The sequence below is a fragment of the Cicer arietinum genome, chromosome 3, assembly GCF_000331145.2.
Source record: "Cicer arietinum cultivar CDC Frontier isolate Library 1 chromosome 3, Cicar.CDCFrontier_v2.0, whole genome shotgun sequence".
Classification (NCBI taxonomy): Eukaryota; Viridiplantae; Streptophyta; class Magnoliopsida; order Fabales; family Fabaceae; genus Cicer; species Cicer arietinum.
The window spans coordinates 57,539,898-57,558,080 of NC_021162.2; the positions used below are offsets into that span (position 1 = coordinate 57,539,898).

The window sequence follows — 18,183 nt, forward strand, 5'->3', positions numbered from 1 at the left end:
GAGGATTCTCATCTGTATTCCCCTTCCTTGACAAAGCCTGTATAGCTTCTAAGATTAGATCAACCTTGTCCTTCAATTGGTTGACATCCATTCTCATCACCTCTTGATTTTGCTCAAGTTCTTCCATGATCTTCGAGTTTGCACGAGTCTGATAAGGGTGTCGGGGAAACAGCTTTATTGATTTTTTCTGTGTTTTTTTTTAATAAATAAAAAAAAATTATGAGTATGTATTAAACATGAATGGAATGAAAATGCAATTATTATCTTTTTATTTTTTTTATTTTTACATTTGGATGTTGGGGAATCATAAGTCTTGCACGATTTATTAATGAAAGAAGAATATGATAATCGATAAACAAAACAACAAATCCTTCATTGATGAGAAAAAAATACATTGCATTAAAATTAAAAAACTACATCGACTATGGTATTTCAACCATCTTTTTCAAGAGGACAACCAATCTTTTCCTCCAATTCTTCTACTAAATGTTTGCAATATTCGATGAACTTGTAGACTTTGATTGGAGTGTTCAACTGATGCATTACCGCATCAATTTCTCTTAGATGCTTTGGAATTTTTAAGACTGCTTGATTAGCTAGCATTGCCAATTTTGAAAAGCAGTCTTTCCAATGTCTTCCTTTATCTTCCAGCTCTCTATAGATCTCTTGATTCTTTAATTGACCTAGCAACACCATAAACCGATCCTCCCAATATAAGGTTTCGTCCTTTAGGTCACTATAGATCTTTTCTTGGTAATCAATGTAATTCTTCAGCTCACTAGAATTCTCCATTTCTACTTTTAGTGCATCTTGATGTTTTGAGAGTAGTTTTTCAATTTCTTCGTTGTGTTGCCTCTCATTCCTTACTTGACTCTCATACTCAGCTACCATTTCTTTCAGTTGTTTCTTTAAATCTTCAAACTCTTTTTTTATCTTCTTTTCAGAGCTTGCTGATTTTGTCCACAACTGCTTCCACATATAGGCTTCTTCAATAGATGTATTCCTTTCTTGTTTTCGCACATCTAACTCTTCATTTGCGCCTCTCAAACAATCTTGTATGTCAAGTTTATTTCCTTTTTCAATTTTCAACCTCTTGTTGCTTCTTTCGATAAACTGACTTTTACATGTGTTTTCTGATCATAAGTTCTCATTCTCTTGGGTGACTTTTTCTAACTTCACTTGCAACTCTTTTTTCTCCTCTTCAGATTTCAGCAATGATGCTTTGAGTTCTTCGATCTCTTCATTTGCAACAAGAATAGGTTCAGGCATTTCCTGATCATTTGAAGGTGTACTGTGGAAAGGCAGCTTGATTTCTTGGACTCTATTTTTTACCCATTGTTGATAGGGTTCTTTTGTGCTGCAACTTCTGCATCCAAGTGCTTTTGCTTTTCTGATGATCTTTTCCCAAGCTCGACTTATCCTTCGCAACATCGGTGGGTCTACTATACCCGTATTGTGCAAAATAAAAGCTTCCAACGACTTATCATCTGGTTTTTCCAACATAGGGTAGCCAAGCTGTCTCAAAGCTACCGCTGGATTGTAATTAATACATCCTTTGGTTCCCATGAGAGGCACATTTGGGAAATCTCCGCATTGACATATTATTTCCTCCACCCCCTTGTTCTCTGTGATACCATGAAATTGTGTCTCCAGTAAGGCTAGCTATACTTTGAGCCCATTCACGATTATCTTTAATTCCAATATGATACCCTTTCTTGAACATGTGAGATATGAACCAGGTGTACAACACCGGAACACAACATAAAATAGTTCCCCCTTTCTTCTCATGTCACATATGCAGAGAGTAGTATACATCAGCAAGAATCGCGGGAACTGGGTTTTGTTTATCTTTGTTAAAAGCTAAGAAGACATTGATAGCAGCAAAATCAACAAAATTATCAAGGTTTGGGAATAAAACAATACCATAGATAATTAGAGCCAAAACATCTATAAAAGCACTCCATTCTTTTTTAATGGCTAAATCGTGGCACTTTTGCTCTAGATATTTTCTTGAAAAACCATGAATGGCTCTTTTTTCTTCTTTTGTATTTGCCAACTCTCTTATGTCGATTTTCAACACTTCAGAAATTGCATCCAAACTTGGTGGTTGCTCAGTATATCGATAAGGATTTCCTTTCTCTAAGGAATAACCCAATATTCGCTCAAATTCCTCTAATGTCGGGGCCAACTGAAAGTCTTGAAAGGTGAAACATCTTAAGAGAGGGTCGTAGTACTGAGCCAACGCCGTGAGTGCCCCTATTTGCACATTTACTGCCAAGAGATTTAGGATCTTCCCATATTTGCGAAAGAAACTCTCACGCTGTATAGTTTTCATTTGATTGCTAATGTCTCTTAAACTTTTCAAATCAGGTTGTTTGAACTTTAAAAGTAAAGTTTTTCTTTTTTATGATCCCATTGTCTGCTTTAATTTAACACGTGACTAAGATTCTTATGATTCCCCAACAATTCTGAAAATTGATGCAAAATGCCAATTTATTTTCAAAAGAAACAATGTCATGAAATATGAATGCAATTATGTAGAATGTCTGTTGTGAATATATAACATTTTGAATGAATGTATGAGGTGTGTTTTTGCTTATATGGATATTCTTATAATGAAAGGGTCTATTGACTTATGTAGTCAAACTCTCACAAAGGTGGCTCTATAGTTCTAAACACGGTCCCTAGAGTCAATAATCTCATTTTGGAATATTGTCAACAACAATAGGTAAACTATTTGTAGTGAAAATACCCTCAACAAGATCAAACTCTAGGTGAGATTTTCATGCTAACCAAACAGGATGTACATCCAAAAGGCTACCACTACACAACCTCGAAACTAAACTTAAGTTTTGTTCAAACCCGGGTGTAAGGTTCCACTCATAAGTGTGTGTCTTAATAAAAGTGTAGGGTGTAGAATAAGTATGATTCAATAACTTCATAACGATAATAAACATATAATAAATAATAAATAAATAAATAGATTAATAAATAAATAAATAAAAGAATAAATAAATAAATGAATAAATAAATAAAGAAATAAATAAGAATAATCTACAAACTTAAAAAATATTATAATGTCAACTAATACTTATTAAGAAATAATAAACGCATAAAATAAAAGAAAATAGAAAACAAACAAAAATAAAAATAAAAAGTTAAAAATTATGCACAATTAATTTATTAGGTTTGACTCTCTAAAATGTCCCGAGTGGAGTCGCCAGCTGTCGCGGCCTAAAATTTCGATTGTTTCTCGAATTCAATGGAGTCGCCACCAAAATTTATTTTAAAATAGGGAAAATATTGGAAAACCCTTAAAAATAGAAAAAACTGGTTTTTGAAACCAAATTTTGGAAGGTATTAGCACCCTACGACATCCGTTAAAAACGGTTACCTATAATTAATTGTGCAAGATTAATTTTAACTTAAGTATATTTATTTTTTTATTATTAAATATGAATAACAATTATTACTATATTTAAAATATGACTTTGAAATAAATATGTACTTAACAAATAAAGAACAAAAAAAGAAATTTTTATTTATCTGCTTGACAAGAATGTAATATTGCTCCTACGTGTCTCCCGGTGCGATGGAGAAATCAAAGTTACGTAGTTCTTGAAAAATGCAGATGTGTTGATTGTGTTTTAAAGAAAATTTGTCTTGTGATAAAAAAAATATTTTTTTTGACAAAATAGAAAAATAAAGAGTTTTATTTGAATAAATATATTAAAATATGAGTTTTAGGACGATCAAGTTGTACAACTTGTGTCTCAAGACTCAAGGAATAAAGAAGATGTCACATCTAATTTAAAAAATATATTTTATATTATTATTGAGTTTCATATGAATAAAAAAACACCAAATTGTACAATATGTGTTTTAACAACTCAAAGATAAAAAATAATACCTCATCAAATTTATAAGTCGGTTTTAGATTAATTCATTAAAACGAATAAATAAATAAAAAGAGTTTTAGAATTATCAAGTTGTACCACTTGTGTCCTAACAACTCAGATTAAAAAGATGTCACATCTAATTGATCTTTAATAAAATATTTATTTGTATTTTTTTATAAAAAATAATTTTTATTTATGAAACAAAATTAATTTTGAAATCATAAAAAGAAACTAAATGGGCTGAAATCTGAAACACATAGATCTGCTTTTTTGTTTTCTTTTTTTTAGGCCCAACTTATCATAATAACAAAAAAAGGTTAAAAGTAAGTAACCCTAAAAAAAAAACTGCATACTTGAAAAGAGGAAGGGCAGCCGCTTTGCAAAAAAACGCAAATAAGGAACATTGAGACAAGTGGAGCAACAGTTTGACGGAGCTTACGGCGGCAACTGTTGGATGTTTTGGTGAGGCGGCAGATATCCTTAGCGGTTTGGATCCTCAAATTAGGAGAAATCTCCATTGCTCGAATTTTAGAGAGAGAGAACGCGGCGGCACTAAAAGGGATGATTGTTGTTTCGGCGTGACAGCGACAGTGATACCATCGTCGAAGGTTTGCAATTTCTAATCTTATTTTTATTTTTTATTCATAATATTATCTTAAAATAAAAAAACTACATTTTTAATAACAAAATAAAAAATCATGTGGTGAAGATCAGGAACAAACAGATTTATTGTACAAAAGAAAAATACCTTTGCGTTTTCTCTTTTGATACTCTCTCTGATTTCTTCCTCTTCTCCTTCTTTTTATGTATTTTTTATCAATCTTCGATCTCCCCATTTGAAATTTCATAAGGTGTTTTTATAGAGTTTTTTTATATGTTTAGTTGCTTTCTTGCTTGCCTTTGTCCTTCTCCATCAATGTCCTGTTTGATGTTTCGTTTTCTTTGCTCATCATCTGCATTTTTCTGCACATTTGATGCCTTCATAAATTTAGATTATTTGTTTTGATTTGTTCATTGCTGAGCTTTTATTTGTCTTTTAGTTTCTTTTTTTTTAAACTCTAAAATTTGTCTCTTTGTTCTGCACAATGTGTACCAAGACTGACTTAAAAAATTATATTTTTATGTTTCTCAAATTAGTTAAAACATGAACAGATGTACCAATAAGCATGGCTTGTGCATCAATGGCAGTCATCATCAACATAGCAAGGTTTGGCAGTGAACAAAGTCAACATAGCATGGCTTGATCTGATTTAATTTTTACTGTAATTTAATTTGGCTTTATTTTTAATTTGTAATTCGATTTGATTTTAGAATTGTAAATAGATTTGAAATTGTAAATTTATGAGACATAATGAAAATATTTATTGTAATTATTTTTATTTCATTTTTTAAATACATATTTCCTTTTTTTTTTCTTTTCAAAATGGACAAAATTAGGGTACTACACTTATAAACTTTCTATTTTTTTACATACTAATATTTTATTTTCAACATAATTGTTTGAATTTGTATTCTTTAAAAGATTGAGTTATTATGTGTTCTTGAATGATTGTTGTTATTGTATGTTTAAATCAAATATTATATTCTAAATATGATTTCATGAATATGATTGTTAAAAAAAAAATATTTTTATTATATGTGTTTGGGATGAGTTTATGCTCCATATGGATGAGTTTGGTACCCTACAATTGTTTACCTGGATAAGATACATAATCCATATAGATGAGTCTTATACCCCACCTGAGATGAGATTTGTTTTAAACTTCACACAGACGAGTCTTGTACTCCACACTAGACGCGTTCATGCACTACAAGAAAACAAGGATTTTGTGAGGGCCAAAAGCCCTCACAAAGGGCAAAAAGCAGCCACAAAGGGGCAATTTGTGGCGGCCTAAGGCAGCCACAAATAAGCTGGTCACAAACTTTTGTGAGGGCTTTTGCAGCCACAAAGTGTGGAAAACACGTTGGCATTTTTGAGGGCTTTTGCAGCAACAAAAGGCTGCATTTGTGAGGGCCTTTGCAGCCACAAAAGTCTACCTTTGTGAGGGCATAGGCCGCCACAAAGGACATGCTGATTTTAAAAATTTCAGCCTTGGTGAGGGCCCAGGCCGCCACAAAATCCCTCCTTTGTGAGGGCTTAGGCCGCCACACAATATTACGTATATTAAAAAATTAATTTTTTAAAATTCAAAATTCATTATGTATTATAATTTTATATATAATAAATTAATATAAATATAAATTTAAAATTTAAATTTAAATTGTAATTAAATTAAAATTAAAATTAAATTATAATTATAATTAAATTTAAAATATAATATCATTATAAAATAAATTTAATATATAATAAACTAATCTGAATATAATTAAAAATTAAAATTAAATTTAAAATAAAATATTTAAATTATAATTATAATTAAAGATTAATTTAAATTACAAATAAAAAAAATTAAAATTAAAATTAAATTAAAATTTAAATAAAATTAAAATTAAATATTAAAATAAAAATAAATATTATATATAAAAATATAATATTAATAATAATTAAATTAATTACCACAAAATCAAATAAAACATGCATTCCAAAATTAACAAATAATGTCTTACATACCCAAAATTTATAAATAATGTCTTACAAACGCAAAATTAAACACACAATAATTAACTAAGACAACATAATTAATATGTGTTCATACAACCCAAAAATAAATTATGAAATTATTCAGATGACATCAATCCTCATAATAATTCCTCTGATCAGCTCCACTCACACCATCATTATTTCCTGCCATGCCCGACGAAAGAAGTCCCTCAAAAGTATTATGAATTTGTGTTGGAGGAGACATCATGGTTTGAAATTGAATTTCATCTTCAATGGCACCACCACTAGTCGAATGAGGAGCCCTAGCTGGTTTAGGTTGATTTAAATCTGGTCTGATCAACCCAGCTGTTGGCATAGTTGGTCGGTACGCAGTTTGATGATCTGGTTGAGGTTGAGGAAGTTGATGTGAAGAGGACGGAACATACTGATAATTATGAAAATATTGTTGTTGCTAAAACATTGGCGGCTATTGCTGCTGCTGTTGCTAGGCAGAGTGTGGAGGATCCTGGTGTTGCTGTTGGAAATTTGGTGGCGGTTGCTGCTGCTGGGAGTATTGAGAGTAATTTTGTTGCTGCTGGAATAATGGTTGTTGATGCAAGTATTGAGGCCGAGGCGGGAACTGCTGATGAAATACAGGAGGAAATGAAATTTGTTGTTGTTGAAATTGTTGTTGCTGCTGAAACTGCTGCTGCTGCTCTTGAAACTTTTGTTTCCATTCCTCATTCAATTTATCAATTGCGGCTTGTATCAACTGTTGTGTCTTTTCTTCTTGCTCACTTGTCCATTGCTTCTTTAACTGGTCAAGATCATTATCTATCGACGGACGATGAGATCGATCCGTACTAGCATAAGAAGAAGACGTCTCAGTCTGAATATAGCCGGTTGGACCTTTCTTAAAGGTTGATGATAAACTACCGGCACCCAGCACACGCCCTTTGTACTTGCCACCACTGATGTGCATAAAACTTGCGGTCTCATATTGTTTCCGCTGCACTGGACCAGCTCGCTGAGCAGGAGGAAGAGTAGCTTGACGATCATCCCATTCTTTCATGATTTGTTGAAGTTGTTCATATATTAAAAATAAAATAGTTAATAATTAATATATAATAATTTATAGGTCTAATTAATATATAATAATTACCTGAATATTTTTTGATAATTCATCAGTATACTCATTTGTTTCAGGATTAACATGAAGATAGCGATGTATCTCAGCCTGTGTGACCTCCCTTCAAAGTTACTTTTCCTAAAATATTAAATTAATGTCAAGTTTATAAGTTGGTGAAATATGATGATTAATTGAATATTAATTAATAGATATATATTATAAATAATAATAAATTACCATATAATATTTAATTTCTCCAACAGACATGGAACCTCCCTTATGAGTACTGGTACCCCTCTCAGATGCTCTATTAGTCTTTGCTTTTTCTCTCTTCTGTTTGTAAGCATCTGTGTTCCATTTCCTCCACAAAGCAGTCCAAACATTTTCACCAATCCAATTAGGCCGTTTTTCCTCCCCCTTATTACGTGCGTAAGCCAACATAGATGAGAGACGCTTTGAAAAGCGATGGTCAAATGAAGCCAAAACTGCGGCATCATGCTCTCTTTTCCAAGTGCATTTGGTCTGTTGTTTGTTGAAATTTAAAAAATATTAAAAATATAATTAGTAATTCAGTAAATTAATCAAATGTATAAATAAATAGTAATTAAATAAATTAATCTAATGACTTACTTTGAAACAATGTAAAAATTGATCAACTTTCCTAATTTGAGGTGTCTTATCCTCTTTTATCTCACCCCAAGACAACCATGGTTTTTTATATTTCTCTTGTATGACTTCAGCAATTGCCTTTGCAGATGATTTAAAAGGAAGATATCTTCAAAGTTTATATGCAAATTAAATATAAAAATAAATTAATAAAATTAATAATGTATTTACATTGCAATAATAATGAAATATTTAATCAATCATAGTTTACATACCCATCTCCTTCTGGAATGATGACAATGCGGTTGTAGCAATCAACACATCCGGGATCCATTATTTCGTCTAAGGTATAAGGCTCTACTGGGACCTCCGGATATAGAGGAATAGCTCCACCACTAGTACCAATGGACGGCATCGGCCATGAGAGATGGTCATTAACAACACGTTTAGCAACTTTTTTCTTACCACGTGATGTTTTGGATATTCCTCGTATTGCCGCCGTTCCTGTTCCTCTCGATCCATCTGAACCTCCTGATCCTCCTACTCCCAACACTAAAGCCACATCCATACATATATATATAATATAATATATGTGTGCATACAATTAACATAAGATTAATTAATAATGAAATATACATAAATAAATTATAACACTCACATAAATAAAGAAATATATATAAAATATAAATAGATAATTTCACATTACAATATATATTATAATAGATATAGTTACACACTCATATATATAATTAATTAATTGTCTTCGTCTTCGTCTTCGTCATCATCGTCGTCGTCATTTGATGAGTGAATTAAGTCATTGCCTTCATCATTCTCTAATTCATCTATTTCTTGTTCATCAACTTCTTCTCCAATGTGTGACTCATGACAAAGTTGACTAATAGTCTCATCTCCAATCACATGATCCAAATTTGACATTTCATCCATTTGAAATGCAACTTCTTCATTTTGACCTGCTTCAACTTCTTCGATTCCACTCGTTGGTCTTGTTTTGATTGCAGCACACCAACCTTGTTTGCTTCTGACAGTTGATGGATAAGGAACATAATAGACTTGTCTTACATTATGGGCCAGGGCAAATGGATCAAACCGTGGATATTTTTTGCTCATACGAATGTCTACAGTATTGGATATCAAATTTATTTTAGTTCCTCTGCTAGATGGATCAAACCACTTACAGTAAAACAACACCACTTTTTTCGCATAATCTAGGAACGTGTAGTCAATTTCGTAAATATGCTCAATTATGCCATAGAAATCTTCTACTACACCACTATCAGAGACACTTTTCATACAAACTCCACTATTAATTGTTTCTTTTCCTTCAGTCCAAGATTCGGTGTGAAATTTGTATCCATTGACGTAATAGGTGTGCCATTCTTTGAAACTTCTACTCGGGCCCATAGATAAGTGCCTTAAGTGGATGTTGATAGGAGTTTGTTCTTCGAGATGCACTTGTTGTTGAAACCATAATGGGAAATTTGAATGTATATCATCAGATGATTGTCCCGTATTTAAAAATGCCCTGATCGATGACCATATATATGGTGAATATCAATTTAATCATATAATTAAATATAATTAATATGAAGAGAAATTTGAAACGTACTCAATGTATGGTTTAACTTCGGTGCAGTTAATCAAAACGTGAACATGTGCCGCATTAAATACTTTGTCGCTTGGCCAGAAAATCGGAAAATCCCTACCAGCATGATGACCAGACAAGCAAAAAACTGATAAAGCATGTGGATGACGTATAACACTATCAGTAGCGTTTCTTCCGTTAACTGGTGACAACGTTTCGTTGTTGAAATAATGAGAACAAAAGTGTGTTGTTTCACGGTGAAGGTAAGATGAACAAATTGAGCCCTCAACTCTAGCTTTGTTTTTCACCGACCGTTTTGAATAACCCATGAACCTATAATATACAAAGAGATGTACAATAAGCTCCATGTATATATAAGTTGAAGTATATTGAAAATCAAGTATATGTATATATATATCACCTTTCAAATGGATACATCCATCTATACTGAACTGGTCCACCAAGCCTAGCTTCACTTGCAAGATGCACTGAGAGATGCTCCATGGAATCAAAAAACCCAGGAGGAAATACTTTCTCCAACTTACATAGAATGATCGGAATGTCATTTTCCATCTTGATGAGATCTTTATCAATGAGTGTTGAAGAACACAAATTCTTGAAATATTGACTCACTTCAATAAGTGGGTTCAATACATGTGTCGGTAAAGCACTAAAGGCAATAGGAAGTAAACACTCTAAAAATATATGACAATCATGACTTTTCATCCCATGCATCCTCCCATTTTCCACATCAGCACATCTTGCCAAATTAGAACAATAACCGTCAGACGTCTTTAGCTCTTTGATCCAACGATAAACAGATTTGGCTTCATCAGTAGATAAAGTGTAATTTGCACGAGGTTTTAGGGTCTTGCCGTTTTGTTCCACCAACAACAAATCTGGTCGTCTGCAATATATACCTATGTCTTTTCTGGCTTTGTCATTATCTTTTGTTTTTCCTTTCACATTCATCACAGTATTAAATATGTTGTCAAAGAAATTTTTCCCAATATGCATAACATCGAGATTATGTCTCAAAAGATTATCTTTCCAATACGGTAGATCCCAAAAAATACATATTTTTGTCCAATTGTGCCATTGTCCGTAACCTTGTGGTTTACAAGCCACACCATTAACAACATGTACCTTTGACATATCTTTTACTTTATTCCAAACTTGTTATGATGTCAATTTAAGCGGGGGTCCTAGACTTTCTGCACAGCCATTCATAAATGCAGCTTTGTTCCTTCTAAATGCATGATCAGCAGATAAAAACATACGATGCGAGTCAAACCACGATGCTTTCCCGCCAAATTTTAAAGTAAATGCTTTTGTATCTTCCATACAAATAGGACAAGCTAATTTATCATGGGTGCCCCATCCTGACAACATCCCATAAGCGGGGAAATCGTTAATGCTCCACATCAATGCAGCTCTCATCATAAAATTTTCTCTCCGAGCAATATCTTATGTCAAGACACCATTCCACAACCTCTTCAAATCGTCAATCAAAGGTTGTAAAAAAATATCAATACAGTTGTAGGATTAGAAGGACCTGGTATCACATCAGCTAAGAACATATAAGGTTTAGACATACACATATCAGGAGAAAGATTGTAAGGAGTAACAATAACCGGCCAACAAGAATAAGGAGTAGACGATGCTTGTATGTAAGGCGTAAATCCATATGAGGATAATCCAAGTCTTACATTGCGTGGATCTGACGCAAAATTAGGATGCATTTGATCAAAGTGTTTTCGTGCCTGACCATCAGACGGATGTCGCAACTCGCTTGAATTTCTTCTATTCTCATAATGCCACGTCATCTTTCCTGCAGTTTGTATTAATGCAAACAATCTCTGCAATCTTGATACAATAGGTAGGTAAAACATTGCTTTCCTTGGAATTGATTTTCCCCTACTTACCCTAGAGTTATTCCTTTGGTGATACCTTGGTTGTTGACAAAACTTGCATTCAACTAAGTTAGCATCATTCATACCAAATTCATTGTCATAATACAACATGCAACCTTTAACACAACAATCAATCCTCTTGACACATAATCCTAACTTTGACACTAACCATTTCGCATCATAATAACTTTGCGGCAAACCATCTCTAATAGGTGTTGCATCTAGCATCATTTTAGTCATCAAATCCCAAGCTAAATCAGGAACATGAAATTGAGACTTTAGACCTAATAGTCTAATACACATTGATAACTTTGAGTTTGAAGAACCTTCAAACAATGGTTTATTTGTCTCTTTCAAAAGACCATAAAATCTCTGAGCTTCTTCATTGGGAAGTCCATCGGTATCGTCATATTGATCTTCATTGAATGACAAATTAACCCCAACAGCATCCGAGATCATATCATTCATCGCCTCAAAGTGTTGATAGTTATAATAATCTATACCTAACATGGTAGTACTACTTGAAGGACCTGTGTTATAATTCTCCATAGATGTACTAGTATTAGGCGCCGCTGGAGACTCTTCTCCATGATTAGTCCAAATCCAGTAGTTAGGCATAAATCCATCTGCATACAAATGCACTCTTATTTCATCTTCACTTTTAAACCGTCTACATCGACATAAACAACATGGACATCTCATTCCCCCTTCATCTTGGACAATTTGTTGCACTCTCGCAAAATTCAGAAAGTCTTCAACCTTGTTAGCAAAACGTTGTTTAAGACCCTTTCTTCCAGGAAAATTCCTATCGTACATCCAACTACGGTATAAATCCATATATATATATATATATATATATATATATATCGATGTTTTATATATTAATTGCTTTATTTTTCAAAAGCATTATATATAAATTTTGACATATTTATATGTCAATTAGGGGAGCATGCATCTGCACACAATATAATATATTATTACCAATACAATAAATATATATAAACCGAAATAAAATTATATATATATATCAATACAATATAATATATTATTATCAATACAATACAATAATATATAATATATTATTATCAATATAATATATATAAAAAACTACATATATAATATAATATAATATATACTTACCAAAATTAAATCAAGCTTCATGAATATTTTGTGTAGAGAGAAGTGGAGAGAATAGTTAGAAGGAGGTTTTAGAGAGAAGTTAGAAGTGAAAAAATGAAAGAGGAGTGGAGTAATATATATAGGGTATGCTTGATCATTTGTGGCTGCCAAAGCAACCACAATGACCAACGGATATTAGGTATTTGTGGCGGCCTGGGCGGCCAGAACGTGCCAACGGTACTATTGTTGTTTGTGGCGGCCTTTGCCGCCACAAAATGTAACGGTTTAATTGTTTGTGGCGGCCTGGGCGGCCAGAAATGCCAACATCATTTTGCTTCCTTTGTGGCGGCCTATGCAGCCATAAATGCCAATGTTCACTTGCTTTTGTGGCGGCCTATGCAGCCACAAATGCACATCTCACTTCAGTCATTTGTGACGGCTTTGCCCCTCATAAGATTTATTTTTTGTGGCTGTAAAAGCCCTCACAAAATTCTTAAAAATTTAACTGGATTTTGTGGCTGCCTAAGCCCTCACAAAATCACAACGTTGTGATTTTGTGAGGGCTTAGGCAGCCACAAAATCCAGTTAAATATTTACAAATTTGTGAGGGCTTTTTCAGCCACAAATAAAGACCAATTTCAATTTTAGTATTTGTGAGGGCTTTTTCGGTCACTAATTTGTGAGGGTTTTATTCGGTCACAAAATATTTATAAAGTTGGCCACAAAATAGTGTTTTTCTTGTTGTGATGCTCCACATGATTAGATAATATATACTCACTTCGCATGAGTAGTACATCTCCATATAACAATGAGATGTCATTGAATAGATTTATTTATTTTCTGCATAATAAATGTGTCTATTTGGTTATTATAGATGTAAATTATTGTTGGTTTTAAGTGGATGAAATCTATACAATATAATAAAGCAAAGATGATATTTTGGCAAATTTGACAAATTTGACAAATGTCACTGAATTAGAGTGTTTAAGCAAATATAAAGTTTATATTAATAGAAATAATTTTAAAAAAATAAAAAATAAAACACAACCACTTTATTGTTCAATTTTTTGAAAGAAAAAAAAAACTTCCATTATTGGCGAAATAAAAAATAAAATGAAAATTTATTGTGTAGTCGATTGAGAGAAAAAAGAACACTTTTTGTTGATAGTTGAAAATTTATGTATGAATTAAAAAAAAAAATACCATCAATTACACCACGATTATTTGACTGTCTTTTTTTGAAAATAATGGTTTTTCACAAACTACTTTAGCAACCAGAGCTTTATGTTCTTACTTAAAATTACATAAGTTTTATTAAAAAATTTATTTTATTTTACGAATTTTTTGGTGCATTCAGACTTTTCTTCTTTTTCGTCATCCACTGTTAAATGTCTCTCCTCACTAACTCAATAATCTCCCATTTTCGGGCCTCCCTTTTAATTTTCCTTTACCAAAGATTCCTTATTTATTTTTGTGTTTATCTCTAGTCGATGTCTGAAAATAAACAAACAAATAAATAAATAAATAAATTTGTTGCTTCAATTTCTCAAAAAAAAAAAAAAAAACAGTCACGTAATTTGGTTGTTAGAGTTGTGCGAATGTGGTTTCTGACTGATCTTAACGTGATTGTGATGATTGCGGTCCTCTTAAAGGGGTTCATGGAAGTCGCTGATGACAATGATAGAGTCAATTTAAAGAATGAAAAATATCAAAATTGAGAAGAAGTGATAATCAAGTTTCATACAAACATAAAACTTTTGTTGTTTTGTCTTGAATTAAACTATGGTAGCCTTTATTTTGATTGAACTTTGTTAATTTTGCAATGTTAGATTTATACATTAAATTTCTATCGATTTTCATTTATGAATATTTGCATGTTATGTTTGTTTGAATATAGATTTACTATTTTTTTTTTCAATGGTTACATTTCAATTTTATTAATGTATTACACATTTTACATTCTAAATTTATTGTTATATATCATGCAAATTCAAAGAATTCATGAAGACTGTCGTTGTCAAAATCAACAATTTTGAAGGATTCATGAAGGATTCAAGAATGATTCATGAAGACTAACATGCAAATTCAAAGATAAAAGATAATTATTTATTAATTATCTTTTGTACTATAACAAAAGATATTTTGCCACTTGATACAATGAAGCAAAATTTATATGAATTCTTAAATGTCATGTATTCATATAAGTTACATACTATATTGAGTAATAAAAATAAAAAATCATTATTCAATTACTTACTCATCTTGGTTTGTATTTGACGTGAACTGTATTTAAATTATTTGATGGTTAGACGAAATTTATTTTACGGTTACATTTTTTTTATTATGTTATTTATTTTTCGTGTATGAGACTGAATTGATGACAAAATTTGTCTTTAATGTCAATATCAATAAAATATATGAGAATTAAGATATAAATTAATATAACAATATATTCATTAAAATTGTAATTTGTGTTCATGCGATGCACGGATGACACACTAATTATATTAATTATTGAAATTAATTGATTGTAGAATATTTATTTATATTTCTAAAGAGTAGTCATGATTGATTTTTCCAATTATTGCGCGAATTGAGAACAATACTTGTTTTTAAATTATGTGCATTACTCATCAAAATTTTGTATTTCATTAAAATGTAATTTTCAGAAATTAAGACCGCTAAGAAAGTTGAGATCTCTTTTTTCGAGAATAGTAATTTCCTTATATTAAGTTAGTATATCAATAATAAGTTGAAATAGTGTTTATATCGTATTTCGTTTTGGGATTAGTTATCAAATGTTCAATTTTAAATATTTAAATTATTAAAATATTTTTAGTTGTAAGAGTTTATTTTAAATATTTGATAATATTATTTAATTCAAATAATTTATAATTACTATCTTATTTTCTTATATAAATATCAAAGTTTTTTTTAAAAAAAAAATATCTGTTTTATATTTTTAAATTTCAAAAAATCAGTTTTATTTAATTTTGAGTTTCGGTTCTGGATTTTTGAATTTCAAAGTTTGAGATAGTTTTTTGTTTTTTTTAGAATGGAGAAATAAATATTGACACATAAAAATGAAAAAAAATTATTAAGTCTAAAAAAATATCAGTTTTAACACTACAAACTTGTAAGTACAATAGAGTCACAATATTAAAAATATAAGTTTTCTTGTTGAAAACTAATTTAATTTTAATTTAAAAAATAAATTATCATTTAAATATGATTTAAAAATAAAATGGATAATTTTTTTAATTCTTATAAAATTATCTTACAAGTATGTTTAGTTCCTATATTGAAACGAAATATGTTTAAATGTCCTTTAACTTTAAAGATTTTAAATGATTTTTTGTAAACACGTTTAGAACATTATAGTATGTTCATCCACATAAATAAATATTTTTTTTTAAGTTGAAATAAATTCAAATAATTATTTTAAATGCCACAAATTTAAAATAAAAGTAATAAAAATATGAATATAAAAATTGAAATTTAAAATAATTTTTTAGGAGGAAGAAACTCTTTAAAATATTGTAAATACGCATGAAAAGATATACTCTTCAAAATATTGTAAATACGCATGAAAAATATATTAAAAAATACATGTTTACAATAAAAAAGAGACTAGATATTTGATCTTTGACTAACATGCGTATGAAATGGAGTAATATTTATTGGAGATATTTACTCTTAATTGAAGTGCTTAAATAAATAAATATCAAGACCTCGTGAGAACAAGTTACTCAACCAAGTATTTTATTGTTCCATTTATAGACACCTATAAAAAATTATGCAATAGACCAAGTCAGTTTTTCCATGATCTCCACATTTTAAAATACAACAATTCTCAAATGGGTAATTGTATCCCTGTATAGACTAAACGGGAAAAGATTCTTTTTGAGAAAGAACTTTCACTACAAAAAAATTGACTTATCGTGACATACAAATTTTGTCACTAAACGTAAAAAACTGTAGGTAAAGGTCAATAATACTTTGAGTGACACTCAAAATTAGTGTCAACTTTAAGGGGGCGTCCTGCTACACTTTGAGGAGTGTCACTCCATGTTCTGAGGATTGTCACTACATGTTTTTGATTTCTACCTACAACATCGTCTGTCACTAAATATAAGATTAATATAAATAAAAAAATTGATCTATTCCTACGGTATTGTCTGTCATTAAATATTATTATTATTTATTAAATCAAATTTATTTTATTTTATCTCCCTACTAATTGTAATTCTAAATTATTAATACTAGTAAATTAAATTTAAATTTTTAATTTATTTTTATCAACTAATGTCATTAAAACATACCGTAAAATATAATTTAATTTTACTAATTCTATTAAAATTTATAATAAATAGTTATTTTACTCTAAAATATTATAAACTTTCAACAGAAGATATAATAAATTTCTTAACATTTATTGTGATAAATTGCAAACTAATTTCATATTTTGATAAATACTCCAAAAAGTTTTGGTTATGAATATAAAAAGTAAATAATGGAATATGGGATCCAAATCCAACCAAAAGAGTAAGTTGGCTCTATGCTAAACCTTAAATGACTCCCTTGAGCTCTCCAGTTTGCATTGTGTGTTGGCAGTGCTGGGACAAGATCGGTGCCACCTAAACTGCCTCTAACATTGAAGCTAAGTCATCATAAGAGGGACCCTTGTGTTTATTAGCAGCAAGCAGAATTGTTTGCAAATTAGCAGCAGGCAGAATTGTTTGCAAGATTTGCAGGGGATCCCCATGGCTTACAACCAAAATTGCACATCTGCAGAATGTGGAACATAATATAATAGTCATACATTAATCATATAATACATTGCTGACACTGTCCTATAAGATTGAACTATCAAAATTGAGATTTATAAAAGAAATTTCTACCATACATGCATGATACAAGTTGATCCAAAATGCTAATTTTTGTTGATTTATAAGGCCTTTCAAATCAACTGTCTGAAGATTGCTCATCAAGATCCTATACACCACAAGACACAAATTAAAATATTATTCTGATTTTGAACCACTTTAATTATTATTGTCTAATAGAACTTGCAAACTTCTCAATAATTGTTCTTCTCATTAGAAATTTAGAAGTATACTAATACTATAATGTTTTAAATAAATGTTTGCAATCGCATCTTAATCTGCAACATAAAAATTGAAGTCACATCAGCCACATTTGACCATGATTCTTTATAATATCAAAAAATTCTAATGTGACTGCTATTTAAAATCCTACAACATACATTCATTATTCATGACATACCTTAACTTTCTTAGTAATGGAACAGAGGAAGGGCTTGAGATGAACTT

The 18,183-nt window shown here is 30.7% G+C and overlaps 1 long non-coding RNA gene across 1 annotated transcript; it reads right to left on the minus strand.

Moving 5' to 3' along the window:
• Positions 1 to 17,568: 17,568 nt before the first annotated feature.
• LOC101512061 (uncharacterized) lies at positions 17,569 to 18,183 on the minus strand. Its single transcript, XR_190394.3, has 3 exons — positions 18,137 to 18,183; positions 17,757 to 17,845; positions 17,569 to 17,638 (listed from the first exon to the last, which is right to left on the minus strand). It is a non-coding gene; the product is annotated as an uncharacterized lncRNA (long non-coding RNA).